This window comes from Arachis duranensis, chromosome 3 (genome assembly GCF_000817695.3).
Source record: "Arachis duranensis cultivar V14167 chromosome 3, aradu.V14167.gnm2.J7QH, whole genome shotgun sequence".
Classification (NCBI taxonomy): Eukaryota; Viridiplantae; Streptophyta; class Magnoliopsida; order Fabales; family Fabaceae; genus Arachis; species Arachis duranensis.
Window position 1 is genome coordinate 106,958,462 of NC_029774.3, and position 6,982 is coordinate 106,965,443.

A 6,982-nucleotide genomic window follows, 5' to 3' on the forward strand; every position below is an offset into this window, starting at 1 on the left:
GACCTACTATACATACAAGTTTTTTTGCCTTATAAGTTATACAAGTAGGGCTAAGTCCAACAAAAATAACCCTCATCAATACGAGCGTGTAAATACGCGCTAACTTAATGGTTTCAATAGCGCGCTCACTCACCATTATGAAAGACGGTTCTTCTTCTTTCTCAATCAAAACCACAACCTTGAAGATTCAAATGAAGTTCAAAATCTCTCAAGAAACTATCAAAATCATCGTCAACACTCAAGAAATCAACAAGAAAACTTCAAAAACTCTATAAAAAACATAGAAACAAAAGAAGAAAGATTATTCAAGGTACTCTTTTACTAATCATCGAAGTTTTTCACTTTTTTCTTTCTCATTTTGAACACGAAACACTATATAGTTGTATTTCTATTTATAAGTATATTCATTATGTGTTCTTAGTTTAAAATAGATATTACTATTTTCGTCAAACTGTTCAATCGGTGATAAGTGTTTTCCATTCTGTTTCGCGAATAGTTTAACATAAATTTTCAAGTGTTTTTGTGCATGTTTGGAACTGAGTTTGTTAAAATAGAAACTTTCGCTGTATTTCAAGTAAATTCGATTGTAATTGGTGTTATTGTTATTGAATATTGTCCTTGTGCTTCTAGTGTCCTTTTATGCATGTTTGGTTGACTTGAAAATAATGCATATTATGTCATGTAATCTAAAAAATAATAGAGGTGTATGTGGCTAGTATTTCGGTGCATATCAAGAGAATTCGAGTGTAACTGGTGATGTTGTCCTATACCCAGTGTAACTAGAAACAGAGTATTGTCCTTGTGCTTTTGGTGTCATTTTATGCATGTTTGGTTGACTTGAATATCATTTCAAATTCATATTATGTCATGTAATCTAAAAAATTATAGAGATGTATATGTATGTTATTTGGGTGTATATCAAGCGAATTCGAGGGTAATTAGTGATGTTTTTATCTATTAACCATATTTTTTATTCCTTACAGTGAAAATGGCAAGCAAAAATCCTGTTGCAAAAAAAATACAATGTAAGCACATATATCTTAGACCAACTCAATTTTTCTTTGTATAAATATAGCTTATTTAAATGATTCTCATTTTATTTCTTTATAGAAAACCAAAGATTTGAGATGCTCGATAAGACTATTGAATGAAAAATTTCAAAACATGAGTGAAAAAAAGAAGGCCATCGTCCGAAAATTGGAATTCGATGGTTTGATGCACATCCCTCCAATGAATCTACCACATAAGCTGTTGAGGGAGTTGGCATATTTCTTTAATGTGGTAAGAAATAAATTGGACACCCGGTATGGTGAGTTGAGCATCGACCAGAAAAATATAAGAGCTGCCCTTTGCTTGAATGCATCTGGTAACTGATTACACAAAACATTTATACTTGCATTCTTTGTAATCTAGTCTTTGTAACCTATTCTTTTGAACTCATATTATCACATGTAATAAAAAAATAAATAGAGGTATATATGGCTGGTATTTCGGTGTATTTCAAGTGAATTGGAGTGTAATTGATGATGTTGTTTTGCTGCTTTTGTAGGGGAGCTATTTCCAGACAAAGTTGGCTTTAAAGAGTTATCTGAGGAGGACAAAGAAGTTTATAGAAGTTTCCAAGGAAAAATATTGAAGAATCTCACAGATTTGATGATGGATATTGGTGTTGCCACTGATGAAGATCGGCTTATGTTCAAAAGAGTGTTCATCCTCTATATTCAAATGGCGTTCTTGTTTTCGACAACAATAAACAAGGTTTCTCCCGTCCACATGCCTCTAATTTTTTGTGTGGACACCATAAGGGAGTGGAATTGGGGTGGCTATGTCCTCGAATTCCTCATCAAGGGCATAAGTGAGCACCACTTGAAAAAGAAAAAATTTATTGATGGCTGCCTTTATGCCTTGATGATTGTATGCTTTCATGAATCAAAACACAAAACATGGATGCAAATGCAATCCCTGGACTGCCCTGGGTGAGACATTGGACTAGGGAGTTACTGCTTCAGATGATCGAAGCTGAAACTAAGGGTCATATGGTAACTGAACAAAATCTTTTCTTTAATTTGGGTGTATTTGTTTTATGTACATGATGTAAACTAATGTTTTAAGTGTTTCAGGGCATCGTCAAGAGGGCAAAGCTGAAAAAGAAATTGACGAGAATGAAAAAAGAAGAAAAGAAGAAAAAAAAAGAAAAAGAAACACCAAAAACAAGAAAATAACCAACCAGAATAAGAAAAAAGTAAGTAATATTTTTTGTGTATTTTGTCATTTTTACCGAATTTTTTACTAATAATTGTTTGCTATCCAGAATAGTATCCAAAAAGAGGAAGCAGATTGTTGAGGATATGTCTTCGAAAAGCCAAAGTAGATCTGATGATGAGTAAGATTATGAAATTATCATTGCATTGCTATATTTTCTGTTTATATCAAAATTTTATGTACTAATAAAGTGTTTCTAATTTATTGTCAAAAGTGAAGAATCGGAGTGAATAATAAAAGAAAAATCGAAGAAAAAAGTTCAGACTCCACCAAAAAAGTATGCATTGCTTTGGGGGGTATTTTATCCATTTTGTTGTATTTGTCTTATTGATACTTTTTTTATTTCCAAGATGCAATCCAGAAAAAAAAGTACATTATTGAGAATTCATCTTCTAAAAAAGAAACTGAATCTGATGATGTATAAGATACATTCTAAAGCTATCTTACTCTTTTTCATAAAAATTTTATTTGTTAACATATTCTTTTGTATGTTCTGTCAAAACTAATGTCAGAACTGAAGAAATACAACAATTTTTTAGAAAATCAAAAAGAAAAAAAAACAAATGAAAAGGCTGCATAAGGGTATGTTGATTTTCGTGTATATTGCCAATTTTAAGGTGTTTTTGTTGCTGATGATTCCCAAGATGCGGGAAAAAAGGGCATACATACCAGAAGGTGGGCTCCCCTCCACGGAAGCTCACTATGATTCTTCCTAAATGTAAGATCCCTTATTTGATAAAATTTCATAAATCCTGATGTAATTAAATAGTCTAGTTTTACTGAATGATATTTATTTTGTCCTTAGAATGCCGAATGTAAACTTGGAAAGTGAAAATGATCCTATCCTTCAAATACAGACATATCAAAGCAGCGTAAACAAACCAAGTGATAATATGTAATTTTTATTTCTATTGCCAATTTCTTAATTCTTGTGTTACCATCTTCTGCTTCTGATTTTGTATATATTTTTAGAAAAAAAAGACCTTTAATGATTTATTCAAAAAAAAAGGTAGAAAAAACTACAACTATGTAAATTCTCATAAAACATAGGCTGTATTTCTATTCAATACTTGAGGTATATTCTGACATGATTTCGGTGGATTTTAGGTTGGGTGGAGAAGAAGAATCATTTAATGAATCAGCTCAAGAAAAAATGATCGTTCTTCGAAAAGAGACACATTCACAATCTGAATTGCTCGAGATGTGAGTTTTCCAACTTACTTTCAACCTTTTTATTTTTATCTTTGTTAGACTTCCACTTCAAATATGTGTACCTTCGTCAGAGACAAGAGCATCAAGTACTCTGCAGAGTGAACCAACCCCTCCAAAGTCTCCCAGCAAAAAAATTAGAGAAGAAACAATTAATGGGTAAGGAATAATATTTGGTTACATGTCTTTTATATAAAGGTGCATTTGGTTCTTATTTCAATGTATCTCTTGTGAATTGAGGTGGAATTGGTCTTTTTCTAATTTAAAACCTTTTCTGTAATCCTGTAGCACTCCACAACCACATCAACCTGCTGAAAGCACACCCACAGAGCCAGCAACTCCTTCTAAAATGTAAGTTCTACACAATATAACTCTCTTTCAATATCTTTTGTCTATTCTTATTCTTATAGTATTTTATATGTCACTATGCAATCATCCACTCCCTCAAGCCACTGCTGCATTAATGATGATTGCTAGGACAGCATCGTTTGTAAAGCATGAATTCTCTGCGCCATCGTTCAGCCTTGGCTTTACTGATTCGAGTCAGGAAGAAACACTGACTCAAGAAGGGCGACCGACATCTGAGAAAGGAAAAAGTCAAGAGAGCCCAATACTGGTTGAAGATTTAGAAGAGCTGGTGGAGCAGGTTGTAAACACTGGGGTTGCGGCGGCCTTAAATTTTGCTGAGGATAAAAGTCTCCCACACCAAAAGGTGTAGCCCGCATAACGATTTGTTGACAAGTTCGAAACTCATGCGAGGCAGAGCGAAGTATCGGGCTACAAATTTGAAGACCTATGACGATGGAAGCACTAATGAGTGAGAGACAATGTGCATCCTGAATGCTCAACAACCAATGGAGATAACAAAAGGCCACTTTGCATATTTAAAAGCTAGTACATATATTAAAGTTGAGGTAATCTTAGAATAAGATTAATGATTTTATTATGATTTGTGACTGTAATGTTGATGTAATTACTTTGGTTTTTTGTTTTCCTAGATTGTGACTGCAATGTGTCTAATTCTCAACAAAAAAAAGAATTAAAAGATTTGAAGAATAAATTTACTGTCTCTCCTTTGATATTGTGATAAGGTGTATTAAGCTTAAATTTCAGTATATTTATGTAATGTATTGTGTGTAATAACTATTTCTTTCGGTGTTATACAAATTCTGTAAAATATGGCTTTGGAGAATCAGATGGTGAGTTCTTACGTAAAAAAACAAAAAAGTCCTTCGACATTCAAGCCCTTCAGATATTTGTCCCAATTTGTTACGGGAAACATTGGTGGATATAGATGGCAGATGTTAGATACAAGAAATTTCGTGTCCTTGACCCATATCACAAGAAGTGTCCCTCGCCAAAAGGAATGAAACTTAACACATTTGTTGTAAGTTGCTTCCGTTTTCTCTATAAATTTTTTGGTTTGTGTTTGTTGTTAACAATATAAGAATTGGGTGTAGTTCTGTTTAAAATAAGGTGTATTATTGGATCATTTCGGTGTAATCAGGTTTTAAATGTAGTCTTTCTTATATTTTTATTTTTTTTATTTTTAGAGCTATGTGATTTCTAAAATGAGGGTATTTGCCGGAGGGTAACCTCTCATTAAAAAGAACGATCAAATTAAACCCCATATATCAATATTGCGGGCCTAAAAATGAGGTATAAATCTTTCTCTATGAGAAATTTTGTGTTTTCTCTTATTGTCTTATTTTATTTTGTTAATTTATTTTTGTTTTTTAGCTACGATTCTGCAGTTTATGTAATAAAATGGCTCGAGATAATCAAACCAAAAAACATTAAAAAGAGCAAATATAACTGGGAGAATTGGATGTAGGTAACTATGTTTAAAAATAAATAACTCTATATTACTTTACTAAATTAACAGAATTTAGTAAAAGAAATTTTTTTAAATTGTAGGCAGAGGTGGACCATTTCATAGTTGAATACACTTTGCTGATTCTATTTAATGAAATGAATCAACTAAGAGATAGAGTCATTCAGAAAAGCTAAGCAATCAGATTGTCCAAGCCATCTGTAGCATTATTGAGTCCATATTGTCAATTACATTAAGAAGATATTGACCATCAATAATTTAATATTGTGTAGTTTGTGAATAGTTTGAACATATACTTTTTGTATAATTTGTGAATATTTAATTCAATCATATTATAAATTTTGTTTGCATAAATAAACTTCTGTGAATCTGTTTGTACTGTATTTAAAAGTTATTAATTACATGTTTAAAAAAATCAAGAAAAATAAGATCAAATATACAAATATGCCAAAATTTTTTTATAATACACCAAAAAATAACTGGTATACACCATAATTGCGTGCTTATAAATTTTTCTGAAAAATCTAACCAAGAGTTATGGGAATTTAAAAATTTGAATTATTACCCTCCTTAAGTATTAAATTGTGTATGTATTATAAATTTAAAACAAACAAATCCCTTCATATAGTTCAAGACACTAATTTCTAACACAAACAGCAACATCTCAAAAATATAAAAAATAAAAAAAAATACACAAGTGTACACAAGAATAAGTCATATTTTTATTGAAAAATAATAATTTTTTTATTTATAATAAAAAAATTCTTGTTAAATATGACTTATTTTCGTGTATCTTTATATTTCTAGAGACAATGATAATGATTGCCATTATCGCCAACAATGTTAAAAAAACTTGTGCCAGAGCTTCATACAGACAATACAATGGAGCCATGTCCAAAATATTTTATAAAATTATTATTTTTATTACAAATTTTTCACAAACTCTTAGGTTTGGGTTCAAAATTTACTATATATATATTCTTTTCTTTTTTTAAGGTCATCAAATTATCATTTTTTTAATTTTTAGTTTTTTATAATAAAAAAGATAATCTTATTATTTTAAAGTATAATGAATTAAATAAAATTCAACTGTAAAAGAATAAATAATACAAACAAATAATTTCATGCTATTTTATTAATTTTAATATTTTATAAAACAAAATTATTTTTAACTAAGTTATAAAATAGATAAACTATATATATAAATATTTATTAAAATAAGTCTAATATTTTAATTTTTTTATATCACTACTATCTTTAATATGTTGCACAATATAGTAATTGGTATCATAATATCAAATAAAAAATTTATTATATTTTAAGTTTATCATCTTATATTTTTTCTTGATGTTCAATAATTTTTAAAAAATAATTGATATGGACAAAAAAATTATATATTTATTATAGTTTTAGACGCTATTATGTTCATTATAATTTTTAATTTTTTAATAATTTATTTCTATAATTATAAATTTATAAGGATTAAAAAAATAAAAATTAGTACATTTAATTTAAATATAAATACTCTTATATAACATATATAATTAATTATATATTTGGTCCTTCTAAAAATTTTTGTCAAGATCCCCACTCGAAGAAGTCATATTTATTATGTATTTTTGTATACTCGTATATACTCTAGATATCATGATAATGGCTTAAAATTTTGTGCTTCGT